The sequence below is a fragment of the Rhinolophus ferrumequinum genome, chromosome 17, assembly GCF_004115265.2.
Source record: "Rhinolophus ferrumequinum isolate MPI-CBG mRhiFer1 chromosome 17, mRhiFer1_v1.p, whole genome shotgun sequence".
Classification (NCBI taxonomy): Eukaryota; Metazoa; Chordata; class Mammalia; order Chiroptera; family Rhinolophidae; genus Rhinolophus; species Rhinolophus ferrumequinum.
The window spans coordinates 63,130,509-63,149,074 of record NC_046300.1 but is presented as its reverse complement, the minus strand read 5'-3'; the positions used below and the strand labels follow the sequence as shown (position 1 = coordinate 63,149,074).

Sequence of the window (18,566 nt, the reverse complement as noted above, 5' to 3'; positions counted from 1 at the left end):
TAATGTCTTTTTATACAAATTCCTTTTCCAAGGAATTAAATCATTTGACGTGAAAAGCCAAACCAAACTACTTAGTATCTCATCACGAGCATGCTCTACCAAGAAATACACATCTTGGTAAAACAACAGCCTCCCCTATTAATGTAACTATGGTTTCCATACTGGGCTGCATGGTGCTGCCTTCCTGATGTAATCACAGGAGCCCTCCTCGGCGGCACTGAGAGATCTTATTTGCTACCATAAATAAGAAACTGGTTTTCTGCAAAAGTAACCTCTTTGGGGAATACAGATCAGAAATATTCCCATCGTCTTGGCGTCTTTAATGTGTTTTGCAGCCGAGTATCTTGAGGTATATTTCAACAAACCTCTGAACTCGATTTTCTGATTCTGTCCCACAGAGAACGGTGCTGTACTGCTATTAATCTGAAACATTCACTGCATCACAGCAATTTGGTGAAATTATAATTGAAACATGGTACTTGACCCTGAGGGGACCATGGAGAAAGGGATTTGCTTTGGTGGCTTCTCATGCATCATTTAAAACCTGCTGCTGCTGAATCAAAGTCTCGCTTGTGTCTTAACTGTAGAAACCCTTTCTTGACAGCCATTTCAGCTGGGCTACAGAATGCATGCTCCCTGCCAGCTCCATCATTTTTCTCTATTTGTCTGTCTTTATTTTTCCATAAATTGGATTACTCTGATTAATAATAGCATTGTGAAATAGGAGCTTGTGATGGGATTCTGGTGACTATCAAACAATATAATTAAACCATAGTTGTACAGTCTAATTGAGAAATATGCATTTGGAATTAAGGGAAATCAGTGGAATTCATTTATTAATTTTCATGTACACAAGTTAATAAACTGGGCTAATATGCTGTTACTGATGGCTGGAATCCCTCTGAGTTCTACCTATAAAGAAGAGATGAAGGGGATGTACGTTTTCACCTATTTCTAAGTAAACAGACTCTTGGGAGGGGGAGCTTAAGAACATTTCTTTTGAATCTTGTTTACATTCTGAAGTTTTAATTAAAAAGAGTCAGTTGAACCAGATCAAATTAACCCACCCTGCTTCTTCTCTAGCTGGGACTGCTAGCTATGTCCCAGTATTTATTTTTTCCCTTTTCCTTATAATAACAGAACTGGGAATGTGACCACTCAGAATGATAACTACATTTCCAAGCCTTCCATGCAGTTGTTGTTGCCATGTGACTAGGTTGTCGCCAATGAGATGTGATGTGTGTGATTAATTTCTGAGTTGTACCCTAAAGACATTAGGTGTGTGCATCATCTCTGTCTTCCCAGGGGCTGGAGTGGAGCATGTGATGAAAGGAGTCAGAGCAGCTGGCTGAGATGAGAAGCTGAAAGCTGTAGGCTAAGAACGGCAGGACAAACTGGGCTCTGATGATCATAGAGTCACCTTAACCGGTCCAGGACCACCTGTACAAACTCTTACATGGGAAAGAAATGAACTTCTGTCTGGGTTAAGCTACTCTCTCTTATGGCATCTTTGTTACATCATCTCAATCTGATTCCTTAACTAGGTTTTTGAAACCCAGACTGTACAGGTCATAGATTTGTATTTTTAGCAAAGTTGGGCACTTTCAGCTGCAAATAAGAAATCCCTGGACATAGAGAGGCTTAAGCAATGCATATTTTTAACTCTCAGAACTTAAGCCCAGAAGTGGGGCAGGTTTTCGGGTTGCTTGATTTAGCAACTCAATAATATCATTCCGGACTCAGTTTGCTTCCTCCTGTCTTGTCCTCAGCCATCCTTGGTATGACTTCATCGTCAGTCCAGTAGCAGATATGTGCGTTCTAATTCTGAGCATCCCCTCCAGATAGCACAATATTCACAGGAAAAAAGACCGTTTTCTCGGCTGCCTCTTAGGAGAGCAGAAAATTTCCCAGAAGTATCTTACTTCCCCAGCAGTATCTCATTCATGTTTCAGTGGCCAATATTGAATCACGTTCCTGACCCTGTTACTGACAGGAGAATGAAATTAGCCCTAGGCCAAACAGGTTCACCAATGGGGCTTCAGTCATGTCCGTATGTCTGGCTACATTCGGGAGAAGTGAGAAATGACCAATACTGGATGGAATAATCATGGAAGTGGCTAATGGGTAGACCACCGTCAATGTTGATTACAAAAGGAAACACTATAAAAGGATCTGAAACTATATGAATGAAAAGGTATATAGTGGGGATTCGCTTCAAAATAATATGGGGAAGGGGAAGTGGGTGGGTGTGACCAAACAAAGCTACCCATGAATTGATAATTGTTGGAGTTCATGGGGGTATATTATCCCTTTCTTTCTGCTTTTTCATCTATTTGAAATTATCTGTAATTTAAAAAAAAAGAAAACAAAACTTAAAGAATACAAGCAAAGCAACAGAAGGAAAGTCGCAGGAGAAATTTGATCTGTTTTCACGTTTGGATTGTTAGCTAACATTTACTGAGCATTTGCTCTTTGCCAGGAACTCTCCTAATCAGTTCAGAGTGGCTTTAGGCCAACAGGAGAAATTACTACTGGTGTGACTGAAACTTTCAGAGGTAGCTTTAGGTGTAGGTGAGTGCATCTTTTGGTTGTGCTTTCTTTCACGTGGGTAGGCAGTGGCCAATAACTCCTGGCCGGCTTCTTCAATGTCCCAAAGGAAAGGGCGCTGTCTTTTTTAGTAGTTGCAGCAATAAGTCCCATCCTGGGATGCCATCAATCCAGCGCGGGTCCAGTGCCTGTATCTAAAACAGTCATGGTCAGGAGAATGTGCAGCTCTGAGGGACCAGCCATATTCCACCCCTGTAGCTGAGAATAGTCTCAGTCCCTCTCAAACACCCTAAAGTAGGAGAGGCTGATTCTTCTAAAGAGAATCAAGGGAAAGGGAAGACAGCATGGAGACTGGGCAGGCAAATACAACAGATGACCATTGTGCTTAAATTATCATATTTCTCTCTCATGAAGACCCTAGGCACACACTGTTATTACCCCATTTTACAGATGAAAAAGTTGAGGCTTAAGAGGTCAAGTGACTTGCCCGTGATCACATAGTTGGTAATGGTAGAACTAGGATTCAAACACTGAAAGTTGGATTTTAGGGACTGTATGTCCTACTGTCTACAAGGAATGAAGTCACCCTTTTAGAGCCAGGCCTCAACTGGCTGTGAATCTCCAAGGTCAACTCCCAGTGAGACCTCATTGAAAACAGTGTTGCATAGTGGTTACAAGCATGGATTTTGTAGTCAGATGGACTTGGGTCCAAGTCACGCCACTCACCACTCAGGTACTGGCTTTCTTAATAAGTTACTAAGTGTTCAAGGTAGTGGTAGTTAGCCTCATTCACGAGATAGGGAATATTGAGCTCAGAGAACTTATTAAAAGTGACTTGTTAAAATGCAGAGCCTGGTGCAAATCCATGTCTCACTGGCCCTCAGCCTATGTTCTTTCCACCTAGCCAGTGGTATTCACGCCACATCCAATTCTGCTGGGGCTTGAGATGGAGGAAAAAAAACACATCTGGATCCCTAACTTACACTTTGCCCAGAGAAGCAACAGTTTAAAAACCTCTTTTAAAGACTGGAATTCTGGGTGGTGAACACATAATGCAATATATAGATGATGAATTATAGAACTGTACACTTGAACCCTATGCAGTTTTGTTGACTATTGTCACCCCAATAAATTTAAGTTAAAAAAGACTGGAATTCTATATGAAGTTTTGTTTTTTGAAATAGTCCTCTGCTTTTCTGTTTGTTTGTTTTAACTTTGTGTTATAGAAAAATACAAATACAAAAGATATATACCCATATCCGTATATAAGCACCAAATCCACACACAGACGACAACGTAGTAGGATGATCACCCCTGAACCCATCACCCAGCGTCAGATTCTCAACTCATGACCAACCATGCAGTATTAATATGCATTCTCCCCTCGTTATTATTTTGAAGCAAATCTCAGATGTCATTTATTTTTAAATGTTTCAAGTGTGTCTCTCCAAAAGGCAAGCACTCGTTTTCCACAATGCTAGTATCACGTCTTTAAATTTAACAGTAATTCTTTAATGTCATCATACACCCAGTGTTTACCTTTCCATTTGTCTCACAGATGATATATATTCTTTTGTAGATTGTTTGAATCGAGATGCAAATAACATCAATCCGTTGGGATTGGTTAATATGTCTTTTTAAATCTGTATTTCCCCTTCATATCTTTTGTTTTTCCCCTTGCAATTTATATGATGAAGATACTGGGTTAGTTGACTTGTCGAGTTCCTCAGAGTCTGGATTTTGCTGATTCTATCCCCATGGTGTAATTCACTACGTTCTTCTGTTAATTGTCATTGGTCATTGGATATAGGGATTTGATCAGAGTCCGGTTCAATTTTGTTTTTTTAAGACTAATTTATGGGTGCTGTGCTGTTCCCTCAGGAGCCCCATGGTGTTGGGGGTCGCTCTGTGATGTTGGTAGTCAGTGATGGTTCCATTCATACAGTAAGGATTGCAACATGGTGATATTCTAATTTGGCCGTGCCTTCTTTCTTTATGAGTAGGACCAGTTATATAAGAAATGTGCCTGTCTGTACTTTTCAAAGCTGTTTGCAAGGTACTCCATACTGAGTAGTCACATGGTCTTTACTTAATCTTTAGTCCTGGTTTTATGTTTTGTAGAAAAGTAAGAGAAAAACGTCAGATTTTGTTAGCCTTGGTGATCCTGTCTATGTGATGGTTTACTTTCTGACCTCCAAACATTCCATGTGGAAGGGTATTGGTGATGTTGTTTTATCCCACTGCGCTCACTGGCAAAGTGGATTTTCCAGGTGCTCCTGAAATGGTCAGTAAAGTACTTCTGTCCTGTTGCCAGGGAACCTCCTGGCTAATGTATCCTTCCCATTTCTAATAAGATACCGTGTTTCCCCGGAAATAAGAGCTAGCCAGACAATCAGCTCTAATGCGTATTTTGGAGCAAAAATTAATATAAGACACAGTCTTATTTTAATATAAGACCTGATGTAATATAATATAATGTAATATAATATAATGTAATAAAATAGAATACAATACTAGGTCTTATATTAATTTTTGCTCCAAAAGATGCCTTCGAGCTGATGGTTCAGGTAGGTCTTATTTTCAGAGAAACACGGTAGTTGTTGATGGGCAAAAAAAGTGTTCAGCATGTATCAAAATTACTATGAACAAAAATTCAATACAAATGGCTGAATTATTTATTCAGAAATTCAGCTTGTTCCCTGTTGCGATCCCAGAATGGAGAACAGCAGGGTCTCTTCAGAGTAGTTGTCCCATAAATATTTTTGAATGAGTGAGTGAGTTAAATAAAAGATATTAGTGTACATGTCCGAATGAATTGGGGTGAGCCTTCACCTATTCACTACTTGTTCCTTCTTGCTTCCAGTGTAGTTTGAGCAGTCTGCCTTCTGTGGGGAGAAGTGATCTGTAATTTTTCTACTGGATAGACCTCTGTTAGAGAGCCTTTCAAAGCTCTGCTCAGGAGATGAGGCAATTATTTCTTCGTGAAGAGAGCGCTTTCCTTGTACAAGTTTCCTTATTCCCTCAAGTCGATGCATCATGAGCCAATATTTGCTTATGGATGTTGTTAGAATCTTGCTCACCAAGTTAGGTGGGGGATGCAGATAAATTCTAAGCAGAGTATGTTCTGACAGCGCATGGGACTTGGAGTTAGATGAAGTCAGGTTCAGACCCCAGCCCTGCCAGCCTCTTGCAGGTTGTGTAATCACACCACCACTTACCCTAAATGGAGCCTCAGCTTCCTTATCTGTAAACCAGAGATCATTTTTGCCCCAGAGACTTATTGTGAAGATATATTTTAAAAAAATAAGGTATATAATGCAACTAGGTCATTGTCTTGCATATAAGAATCACTTGTTAGAAATAAAACATTTTGATAATGAATTTTAAATGCCAATATTTGTAATTCTTTTGGTCCATTCTGAAGTTGTCTCCATAATTTCATGGACCAGAATTATGAGGCAGAACATCTGTCAATTAAGGGCCGAGTTCTAGCCCAGTTTCCTTGGACCAGATCCTCAGGCAAAGCTTATGTGCTAGAATCTATGATTCCATTCATATGACATTATAGAACAGGAAGGCTTTAGGGGAAAGACATCCGAATAGTGGTTGTGTCGGGGTGAGAAGAGTGGATTCAATGGGAAGGGGCGCGAGGAAACTTTCTGGGCTGACGGACAAGTTCTAGATCTGGATACAGGTCAGGGTTACCTAGGCATATGAATTTGTCAAAACCTACTGCAGGGAAATCATGTCCATTACAAAATAAAACCGTAGATGCTAACATTTTATTGGGGAGTGCAATCCCAGACACCGGGAGTGAGGGTGAAAAAGAGAGAGACAGGGAAGGACAGAAGGCAAATGCGAGGGAGTGTGCCATATCCAAGGAAGCTGGCTGTGGCTTTGTGACAGAAACTGCTTGATCTCACAGACATTATCTTCAGAGAAGGCACATGAAGTCACCATGCCTCAGAACAGTACAGGAGGAGGGAGGAAGAAGAGTTTACCTATCAGTTCTCTGAGCGGCTGAGTGGATCCATGGCCACAAGTACCTCCGTCTGTGGCCATGGAAGAGGAAACGGCACCTGTTTCTATAGTTGGGGGAGCTTTGCAAGTCACTATGAGGGCCTGTCGGGCCAGAAACAAGGCCGGTGTCAGCTGGACGATGCACAGCTGACGCAAGGGTAGACAGAGGTCATAGCTGTGGTTCAGGGTAAATCCCCAGAGCCAGGAAGGCTGGATCAAGACCCTGTCTCCATCACCTACCTACCAATTACGTGGCTCTGGGCAAGTGACTTAACTTCTCTCTGCCTGTGTGCCAGTGTCAGACACTCACTGTTGGTGCCTCTGGGCCTGCCCTGGGAGCTGGCAACCGACAGTTCTCATACTCCTGCATTCATCCTCTAGACACAGGGTGAGCTCCTTCCAACTATGGTACAGGCCGGACCTGCAGGAAGGAGAGGGAACATCTCTAGGTGTAACCCTCAACCAAGGAGGGATGGAGCTGTGATGAAACTGCAGCTTCCTCCTCCCTCTGTGGGAAAAGTCTGAGGCATGTTCACATGACCCCTCAGAGAGTTCCCGGTCAGACTGAGCCCTTGTTCCTAGCGGTCACCTACTCACAGGTGTACCGTGTACGGGCTCCCTGCCTTTCCTGTCTCACTTCTTCACTCCCCTCTCTATGCTTCTGGGAAGCTTTCCCCAAAAAGCAACTTGTCCCCAAATCCTTGCCTCAGGGTCTGCTTTTAGGGAAATCCAACCTAAAAACATCAACCCTCAGCAAAATGGTGCAACGATTAATTGGGACAATATAGATAAAGCCCTCAGATCAGTACCTACGTCTTAGTAAGTATAAAATAAATGCAGCAATTATTTTGACTGTTTTCCCTCAAGATTGTCACTAAGGATGACCATGGAATTAATTACCCAATTTGGACACATTTGAGAATGAAAGAGGGTGCTTTTTTAATTACTCAGTGACAACAGGTAAAAACTGGGATTCTCATTAGAAAATGAGGGTGTGTTGTTACCCGACAGTTATGACTTCAGTAGAAAAGGAATTATCTGTCTTACACAGGAAATTCTAGCCCCAAATCTATAAATACCCTTTACATTATTTTATTAAGTTTATGGGGGTGACATTGGTTAATAAAATTACATACGTTTCAAGTATACAATTCTGTAATACATTATCTATATATCATATGTGTTCACCATCCAGAGTCATTTCTCCTTCCATCACCAGATATTTGACCCCATTTGCCCTCCTTTACTTCGCCCCTCCCCTGTCGCCCTCTGGCAACCACCATACTGTTGTCTGTGTCTGAGTTTGTGTTTGTTTTTGTTCATTTGTTCCTTTCAGTTTTATATCCCTGATTTTTATAAAATCATATGGTTCTTGACTTTTTCTGGCTTATCTTGCTTAGCATGATAATCTCAAGATCTTTTCATTTAACTGTTTCATAATTTCACATTTTTTGTATATTATCCTTTCTTAAGTGGAGTCTCACCTATATTATATCACTTTAGTGCCTAAAGGAATAACATTAAGCTTCTCATTTGCAAGTTAGCAGTGAAAGTGTCACAAAGAACTAAGGGGATATCACTCACACAGAGAAGTGCTTTAGATCTAAACACAATGAAAAGAACTGTTCAAACTTCTTCGAGTAGAAAATTGAATTTTGAGAGAGTGAAAACTTCAGATGTAGAAAGCTAATACATATGATGCGTTTGAAAGAACATGACGATTATCATGTAGTGTTGACTGAGGGTAGCTCCTTCTCTCAGTGAAATAAGAAATGTAGACTCACAGCCCAGTAAGAGCTGGAAAGAGCCTGAGAGGGGCTAATCCTGTGGCTCCCTAGTGTAGCTGCTGCTCCAGAGCACATGGAGGAGCTGTGGTAAATAATAGGCAGAGTTGGTCCTTACTCAGGCCTCACCTGGCATGCAGCAGTGTCAGCAAATCGTGGCCCCCAGGCAAGCTGGCAAGTCTGCCACACCCATTCTGTGCACATCATCTATGGCTGTTGTGACTACACAGTGGGAGAACTGTGTGTGAACAGTTGCAATAGCAGTTGTTTAGTCTGCAGAGCCTAAAATACTTGCTATCTGGACCTTTACAGAAAAAGTTTGCCGACTGCTGGCCTAGAGGAATCTGTATTTTAAAAAGCTTTTCAGAAGATTCTGGTGCACAACCAAGTTTGGGAATCACTGATGACAATTTGTGTCCTCCATTTATAAAACATTAAGCCGAGAGTCCCAGGGGGATCCAGAGAGGTGATGTGGCTTGCCCAAGAGACAAAGCCAAGAGAAGACTGAGAAACATCTCACTTTATAACCCTCGTCTTTCTACGGCTTCACCTTCTTGAATGATGACCCTACCTTCTGTCAGGAATCAGCGTCTTCCCTTGAACACTGTGGAGCTGAGCTGACAGCAGTCAGTTTCCTGGCCAACAACATTTGATGATGAATAATACAGTGAACTGGTTCATCATCTGGCATCATAACTTTGTGCGTGCCAGACTGCCTTCCCTCTGTCACGGGCACCATCTGGAGAGAGAACCGTGTGGAATTTCCAGCAAATGCCATTTGATAGATATGTGCTGTGGAAATCTCTGAAGTGAAAGTCTTGTCGAGAGTGAAAGGAGTCATGCGTCCTGACAGAGAATCATTTATTCATTGGTTCATTCATTGACAAACATTTACTCGGTGCTTTCCTGTCAACCCCACACAATGCTGGCCACAGGGAGTTTAGTTTCCGTCTTTGTGCATGCTATAATGTGATGAAGGAGGCAAACGAACAAACAATTAAGTAATATGTAGCTGATTAAAGAAATAGATAAATAGTTAGAGAGATAGACAACTATAATTGCCATGAGTGTTACAGGTAAGCTACAATAATAACAATGAAATCGGCAATGGTTGCAGAGTGCCTGTTAGGGCCCAGGAACTATTTCACATGTATTGTATGTGCTGATTTGTTTAATGTTCACTCTGTAAAGGTAGCTGCTATTATAATCGTCATTTCACAGATGGGGAAACTGAGGCAAAAATTGGCTAGTTGGTGGTCACCTGGGTAAGGAATGGTAAAGCCAAGATTTGAATATATCCAGTATATTTAAAAGTCCGTAAGCGGTGTGTTTTATGCCCCCAATAGGGGATGCAGTCCTGAGAAAGAGGCATTTAAGCTGATCTGGTGTCCTTTGTAAGGCACATACGTATAAATACATAACGAATGAATGAGTGAATGAATGAATACATATATCTGTATACACATACACATATATTCTTTCTGGCGTAAAATGAACTGTTGTGCGTCCTGCATGATCCATCCTTATTTTTTTCCTTTCTGAGTGTTTCAACTATTGCCAGCTATTTCAGTGCAGGCACTGCTGTACTCTCATCTGAAAGGTAAAATGCAATAATTAGACAGAGCTCATCATATCAGTTAAATGATGCTGAAGTAGGAACCAGAGAACCATAATTTACTAAAATGTTTGAAGTATGAATATTCAATGAGAATAATAAAAAGAAGAAGTCAAACTCTTACAAGATTGCTACAAGAAAAAAGCCCGTCAATCATAAACATAGAGGCACCAGAGACATATTTATTGCATTTTCTTAGCATGTGAAGCATTGTGCAAAAGGGCACATATTTAGGAAGAATTGAGCTGATTTAGATTCTCAGGGAGTGTGTGCCCTGGAGATTTGCAGGGATCAGATTCTCTTGAGACTCCTTCAGGGGAATCAGCAGGCAGGTGCTCTTCAAACTAATTTAAAGTGACATCTTTGTGAACCTGAAGCTGTGTGTCTTTGAAAAAAGTTCGAGTGCTTTTTGCCACCAGTAGAAGAGCCATGCTCTCCCCAGTTAATGAGAATAGACTCCCCCAGGTGCAGTGTCTGACTGGAAGGATGCTTTTCCAGGCCGTGTTCAAATCTTAATGGCCAACTCTGGTCCTCTCAGTAATTAATACCTTGGTGTCCAAGCACTTGTTCAGCTCTTGAAACATTTGAGCCCAGTGAGATGAAGGGGAGAATGTTTGCTAAGCACATATTTTTTGGACTCCTCAAACCTTTAACATGGCTAGATAGCCCATCAGATATCCACCTTCCTGGCTCAGTCTTCATACATAAGGGAAACGTCGTAGCCCTTCCCCACTCTTTGTCTAAGTTCTACCATAAGGCCCGGTTTAAATGTTGTCTTCTCAAAAACCTCAGGTGGAATCATCCCAGACTAGGTTAGTGAAGGGTAGCAGGATATGCCATCCCAAAATATGACTATGCATTCAGGATATGCCAGTCCCAAATATGCCGCTTTGGTATATTGATTATTTTGAGCTGTAAGCCCCTGAAGGGAGAGGCTTTCTGTGAACTGCCCTTATCTGCCTAAAGACAGATCCTCGGAAGGAACCCGGTTGTCATAGATTGCCTCCCAGGGAGTTTCATCAACCAAGGAAGATTGAGTCATCACAGGAGTGGAGACGAGAAGTCCACACCACACCCAGACAAACTTAATCACAAACTATCATATCTCCTATCTATTCTTTTAAGTGCCCATTCATCTTTCTTAAAAATTATTTCCTCTCCCCTGAGAGGCCTACGTGCCCCATCCCTTTTCCCTATGAAGGTGGTGTTTAAGCCTGAGTTTTTAGTCTTTGAGTAACTCTTTGAGTTACTCATTTTTCCCTAGGTATTTCCCATGTATACATGAGGTATATATGTTAGTAAATTCTACTTGCTTTTCTCCTGTTTATCTGTCTTTTATTATAGGGATTTCTTCTAAAAACTCACAAGGTTAAAGGGAAAATTATTTTTCCTCCCTGACAATCTTCCCTATATTTTTCTGTGCTTTCACAGTACAATTTGCACAGTCATTGTATAATGTCTTGCGCTTTGTAAGTGTAGACTGTCTATCTAGTTCATACTGCATACCCTGCATGTGTATGGTCCAGTGTACAAGTGTAATGAAGGCATATGTCCTAGAAACTAATGAACTCTATTTCATGCCATCTGAGAGAGCTATCTGAGGCTCTGCTGTAGTTCTCGTAATTGATTTGATAGTTGCTATGAGCTCTCTTAGTATGAGTTCCTCTAAAGCAGAACCTAAAACAAGATACTAAAACAAGATACTGAGCAGGAAACTAATTTGGGAGGAGATTCCCAGGCAGCAGGCGAGAGGGGTGGGAGGAGTGAGCAAAGGAAGGAGAAGCCAAGGAAGATGGCCTCTGTGGGCAACTGGTGCTACTCTCTGCCAGGACCAGAGGTGGGGGCATTTGTCCACTGCTCCCTCATGGTGGGGGGCCGCCCCAGGGGAGTTCCCTTCCCTACAGAGGCAGAAAACTGGAAGGGACAGAGTGGAAACACGAAGGGGGACTGTCGTCATTGCCAGAAATGTTTATCTCAACTAAGACTGAAGTCAGGGAAATGTGATCGAGGTGGGGGCACTCCATGTGTCTGTCTGCTAAGCCATAAAGCATATTTTCTAATGTAGAGAGAAATGGTAAGCTGTGCTTTGGAAGGAATTAAGTGGATTACTTTTAAAAAAAATTTTTTTAATGTAAAGAAAAAGCATCCAGGCCTGGTTGGGGGTCAGCACTAATACTTTGGCACTGAGTTTTAACGGTCCACCTTCACCCTGTTGCCATTTTCCTGGAGTGCAGTAAAGCTAACAGTGTGCTGAAAGGGGCCTACCTGTGACCTCGGGCCGACAGTCCTTTGCTTACATGTAGAAGGCTGGTAGAAACACTGCTGCTATGTATGTAGACTGATCATTATCTTTCATCTAGTTTTTTCAATATCACTTATTTTCTCTTTATCTTATTATGAAAGTAAAACATGTTTATTCTGGAAAATTTAGAAAATACAGTTGACACTTGAACAATTCAGAGGTTAGGGGTGTTGACCCCCAGGCAGTTGAAAATCTGTGTATAACTTTTGCCTCCCTAAAAACTCAGTAGTCCCTCCGTGTCTGAGGAGGATTGGTTCCAGGACCCCTGCAGATACCCAGACCTGTGGATACTCGAGTCCCGCCATAAAAAGGCTTAGACCAATGCATACAGTTGGTCCTTCACATCTGTGGACTCCTAAACACAGATCAAAAACATTACAGGTAGTGACTGAAAAAAAGTCACATGTAAGTGGACCCTCACAGTTGAAGCCAGTATTCTCCATGAGCCAACTATACAACGAAGAGCAAAGAAGGAAATAACAGTCATTTATAGTCCCTTACCAGAAAAAGTCATGCCGGACCTTTGTATGTTTCCTTTCAGTGCTTTATCCATTACAAAAGTGACACCATTCTCTTTATACCATACTTAAAATCTTCTCTCATTGTGGACCTTTTTCTATTGATCAGTATGGATAAACAATTTCCTCCCTCCCATGCTTCCTCCTTCGTTTCCCCCTCCCTTCCTCCATTCCTTCCTTTCTTTTGTAAAAATAATTCTAATTTTTGTCTGATTACAAAAGTAATGTATGTTTATTGTAACACACACACATACACACTCACACACACACGTGTATATTTGTGTGTCTTTTAGACCACTCAGAAGCAACTTCTACCATCTAGAGCAGGAGTCAGCAAACTTTTTTTTCTGGGCCAGATAGTGAGTATTTTCAACTTTTTGGGCCAAGTGGTCTCAGTTGCAACAACTGAACTCTGCATTATAGTGCAAAAGCAGCCAGGATAGTGTGTGAAAGAGCCAGCATGGCAGTGTTCCAGTAAAACTTTATTTACAAAAACCAGCAGCGAGTCCAGGTTGCTGAGCTCCGATCTAGGGAAAAGCACTAATAGCATACTCCCAGAAATACATGTCTATTTTTTTACAGAAATGGAATCACACAACATAAGCTGTCCTGTATATATTTAAATATTTATTGGTGTCTGTTGTGTGCCAGCTCATGTACAGTGGTGAACAAGCCTGGCAGGTACCCTGCTCTCACGGTGTTTACTGCAGGTGACACAAAATAAACAGAACAAGTGCTCTGAAAGTCATGGGGAACTGTGACAGACAAAAAATAGCATTCTAGTGTATCATAACGTTTGCAACCAATCCCCACTTCATGGGCATTTAATTTTCTTAATTGTTTCTATTGTATATGACACTATCCTAAACATTCTTAGCATTACATCTTTATGAAAAACCATTTTTTCAGTAGGCTAAATTCCTTAAAATGGAATCGCTGAGTCAAAAAGCATACAAATCTTCTTGGTCCTTTGCTAGGCATTGCCAGACTACTTTCTAGACAACTTCTACCAATATACACTTCTACCCGGCTGACCCTTTTTTATTCTTTCTTCCTTTGTGCAACCAAATTGAGTTTCATGGATTGACAAAGTGAAACGAAAGTGACATAAATCTAAGCCATGAAACACAAATGGAGAGGTAGGGAGCCATCTGTGGGAGAGGGGCGCATTTCAGATGTTGCATCTCTGAGGCATCCTGTGATTTGATCCCTGTATAATAGTTAGAAATAAATCTCAGAAGTTCCTTAGAGCTAGCTGACACCATGTGTTAACGGCCTTCACCATGTGCCAGAAACGATGCTAAGCCTTTCATGTGCGTGACGTGACTTAAGCCTCAGAACAAGATGGATCTGAGAAGCTACAAATGGCCCGATAACGGTGCAGCAGGACCACGGCCGTGTCTCTTTGAACCAGAATGGAAATCTCAAGCTGGCAGCCCATGGTCTGTTTTCTTTAGCTCACACTGTGGCCCAGCACAGTGTTTAAAAATGTATTGCCATAGTTCCAAACATTTTAAAAGAAAATACCACATAAAATCCAACTTAAAACTGGAAAAATTGCAAGACCTAGGCACAATGGGGTCACAGTCCCACTTGCTGACAGTTGGGTGGGGGTCAGAGGGAGGCTCTTTCTGCACAGGGGACATATGTTTTGATGATTGTAGTGAGCTAAGATTAGCAACCCCTCTGAAATCCATCCTCTTTCCAACCATTAGTACCTTTACTCTTGGGACACAGCAGGGAGCTGTGGGGAGGGTGCATGGTCTGCCTCCTCGTCCAATCCACTTCTCTTACGTACTTGCTGGCCTGAGTTTGTCACCCCACTACTAACCACAAGGCTGGAGGACGAGACAAGACTGAGAAGGAGGCAGATGTGGTGAGCCGGCCGGGGCCCTGGTGAAGAAGACACTTGCTTAGATGAGGGTATACCAAGCTGTTGGGGGACAGCCTTAAAATGGCTCTGGTGTCTGGGCTTCCGCCTCTCTCCTCTTACCTCCGTCTTTCTCATTCTGTTTTATTCATCCTCTCAAGTTCTTTTTAGTACAGGTCACCACACACTCTGGGCCACATGGGTCTCCCTACTCCATCTCACCATAGAAAATGGACTTGGCCAGCACCTGCTCACAGAGGATCAGACCATTGGCTCCTTCTTTTCCTAACTCATCTCTGCCGAGGGCCGCGCCCCACAGCCAGCCTGTGTGCCCATCTGCCCCCTGCTCAGAGCCCATGTGCAGACTGGTCTTCTGCTGGGAAGGGTTCTGGCATTTGTTTGGCTTGCAAGTCTCTGTGGCTGGAGGGAGAAGTGGGGCTGTGATAGGCCTCGCGGCTTTGGGAGCCAGGGCTTGGCTCTCCCAAGTCTTCACTCTGTGTTTTATTTGTTTATTTGTTTATCTTATGCGAGGAAGAAATCGCTTCTACATATAAGTACTTTCCACACATCAAAACTGTGTCAAGTAAGGGGGTGCCAGGAAGAAAAGGACAATCTGAGAGCCCAAACATGCCAGCAAAGAGTAAGAACCAAGTGAGCGCCAATAGGGAGGAGACTCAGGGACTCCCCGAGGCAGCACCAGGCAGGTGAAGGCAGCTTCTGTAAGTGCTGCATACCTACGTAGTTTCCGTGCTGGGAGAGAGCGCTTAAAACACCACATCAGCCCTGTTAATGCCCATCCTAGTCAAGCCCTGCCTCCTCCACAAGCGCACCTGACCCTTCTGTCTTCAGGACTGTCTTCAGGACTCTCCCACCTGTATGATGCTGTCCAGTACAGGCGCCATCCGCCACGTGGCTGCTGAGAATCTGAATGTGGCCAGGCCAGACTCGGTATAGAATACACACGGGGTTTGAAGGCTTAGTGCCAAAAAAGGAGAATGCAAAATATCTCATTAATAAACTTGTATTGGCTCCATGTTGAAATGATAATAGTTTGGCTATATTGGGGTAAATATATTATCAAACATATTCTGTCTGATTCTAAAACTTTTATTAAGGTGACTACTAGAAATTTGAAAATAACATGTGCCTCCCATTTGTGGTTCATGTTATGTTTCTACTAGACAGTCCTGTTGTAGAGGACTCACTGACCCAGCCACATCAAATGTACTTCTTTGTGGCTTTGCTGTATGCAATCGTCCCCCTTTATCCACAGGAGGTATGTTGTAAGACCCCCAGTGGATTGCGGAAAGCACAGAGTACAAACCCTATATATACCACATATGCACCTTTTCACTTCAAGAAAGCACTTTATGGCTTCTCTTTGGCATATCCGAATTGTCAGCATCACTACTCTTGTTCTTTGGGATCATTATTAAGTAAAGTAAGGGTGACTTGAACACAAGCACTGTCATACCATGACAGTCGATGTGATAACTGAGACAGCTAATAAGTGACTAATGGTGGGGTGTGTATACATTGTGGGTATACTGGACAAAGGGGTAGTTCACGTCCTTTGTGGGACAATGCAAAATTTCATCATGTACTCAGAATGGCACACAATTTAAAACTTATTAATTGTTTATTCCTGGAATTTTCCACTACTTCATATTTTTGGATGGTGGTTTGCTGAGGGTTACTGAAACTGCAGAAATTGAGATTGTGGATAAGGGAGGACTACTGTGTTGTTACACACACACACACACACACACACACACACACACACACACACACATACCACACACATATTCTCAGTCTCTCTAACTAGACAAAAAACAGGATTAAGGTCTCATTACTGTGTTTCATCACTCTCTGCCTAAGTGCCACTTTTGCTATTAGAGATCCAGTGTATGTTTTATAATGATTCTTTCATTCATTTGATAAATATGTGTTGACCAAGTTGACTCATACTGAGTGCCAGGCTCCCCTGGGAACTTCAGAGACTTGAACTCAGTAACTGGCATAATTCCTACCAGGTAGGGATTATTATTGTTTTACAGATAAGGAAATTGGGGTAGAAAGTTTGAGTGACTTGCTCAAGGTCCCCCAGGTAGGTGACAAGAAACAGGATCCCAGCACTCATTTTTCTGGCTCCAAATCCCATGCCCGTGCCACTTGGGCATGCGGACCCAGAGCTCCCTAAGTCCTTCCTTCTCACGTGTGTATATTTACTTATTACAAGGCTTGTTAATAGTCTATCTTTCCCAGTAGACTTCATCAGAGAACAGAAACGATTTCTCTTCTGATCACTTCTGCATGGCTGGGACCTAGTAAGAACTTAGTAAACTATGAAGAATAAATGGTGGTTCCTTCTTTGTCCCACCATTACAACATTCATGTTGAATTCATTTGCTTTGGAGACGATACAAATTAGAAAAGAACTCTGTAGCCATTTTCTCAACAACTGTAATACTGCAGACATTCATTTTGCATTTTATTTATTTAGGGCTCCATTATACAAAGAAGAAATCCATTTATGTTAGAGTCTGGGGAAAAAAACAAACTCTCCTTCCCACTGGTCTCTCTTTCTGCCTACTTACGTTGTCTCAGCCCAACATGACAAAGCCAGCCACCTGTCTTTTGTCAAAATAGAATATGCATCTTCATAACAGCTATGTGCTAGCTGTTACCAGGGCCTTGGTACACACCTAGGGCTGGTGGTTTTTATTTTTTTTTAATTATCTTGGTATAACTTGTTCGTTATGGAACTGTATGAATGGACTGTAACATGCCAAGACCACCTAATGGTTATAAGATGGGAAACCGTTCTGCCCACCAGAGCAGAAAGGCAGCCAGGCATGGAGAGGGACGCTGAGCTACAAACCACAAGGAACATTGATTATTGGTCTCAGCTTGCCACTTCCTCTGCTGTAGCCTCGGAGGAGCCCTCGTTCCTCATTGTTGTGAACCTTAGTTTTCACATCTATAAAACTGAGGACGTTAAAATAGACCAGAAAGGACAGCACTGAGGGATACGTACTGTGCCACTGCTACCACCTGCCGTTGCAGACTGCTAACAATCACAGCGTACATTCCCGTTCATCCAGGGTGCGGCTGCATACACCTTATTACAGCACCCCTACAGCTGTCACCAGTCACTGACCATTGCCAAGCCAGCAGTGTGTGTGTGTGTGTGTGTGTGCTTGTGCGCGCGCACGTGTTCCCGGTAGGCAGAAAAGACAAGATCACAGAAGGACAGTTTTTATTCTCGAAAGCTTTCCCTGCATTGCCTGGCAGTCACCACCCTGGTCATGATGACGTTGCAAGTGATCCTCTGAGGTGACCGTGGTGTGAAAAGATCACTGGAGCCCTTCTGGTTCCTGGTACCAGTGAGGTGGCAGAATTCTGAATGGACTGAGACTTTGAGGAAATTAGCCAGGAGCCACATCCTTCTGAAGCTCCACTAGAGTCATCGTACGACATGGTGTGGGCGGGTATGCAGCTTTGTTCGGTGGGACATTGTGCAAAACTCTGAGATATTTGCTGGACTATGGGGACATTGTCGTAGTAGTTAGAACCCAGTATGTGGCTCTCCACGTAGCAATTTAAATTTGGATTATTCTGGGCTAGTTTGGCTTAGTGAAATGGCCAATATGAATGACTTAATGAAATAAATAGTACTCGGCACATGCACTGTTAGATGAAAAAAAGCCACAGAAATTGTTTTTTTTTTGTTTTGTTTTGTTTTTTTAAAGAATAAGAGCGAGATGCACAGCTGAATGTCTGAAAGGAAATAATTACGATGGGTGATGTTCACTGAGTGTCTGCTAACTGCCAGGCACTGTGGGAAATGCTTTTCAAGTTCCAGCCCACCTCATTCTCATAACAACCTTGAGAGGTAAGTGCCCCTCTT

At 42.4% G+C, this 18,566-nt stretch overlaps 1 protein-coding gene across 2 annotated transcripts in view; it reads left to right on the top strand.

Moving 5' to 3' along the window:
- The window catches only part of FRMD4B (FERM domain containing 4B), a 372,884-nt gene that overhangs the window by 82,221 nt on the left and 272,097 nt on the right, over positions 1-18,566 (top strand). Inside the window, exon 1 of one of the 2 annotated variants that reach the window (XM_033132204.1) lies at positions 18,434-18,551. The exons of the other annotated variant lie outside the window; for it this stretch is intronic. The gene's annotated coding sequence lies outside the window, so the exon portion shown is untranslated. Of the gene's footprint in view, positions 1-18,433; positions 18,552-18,566 lie in introns of those variants that run through there. 2 annotated transcript variants of the gene reach the window in all.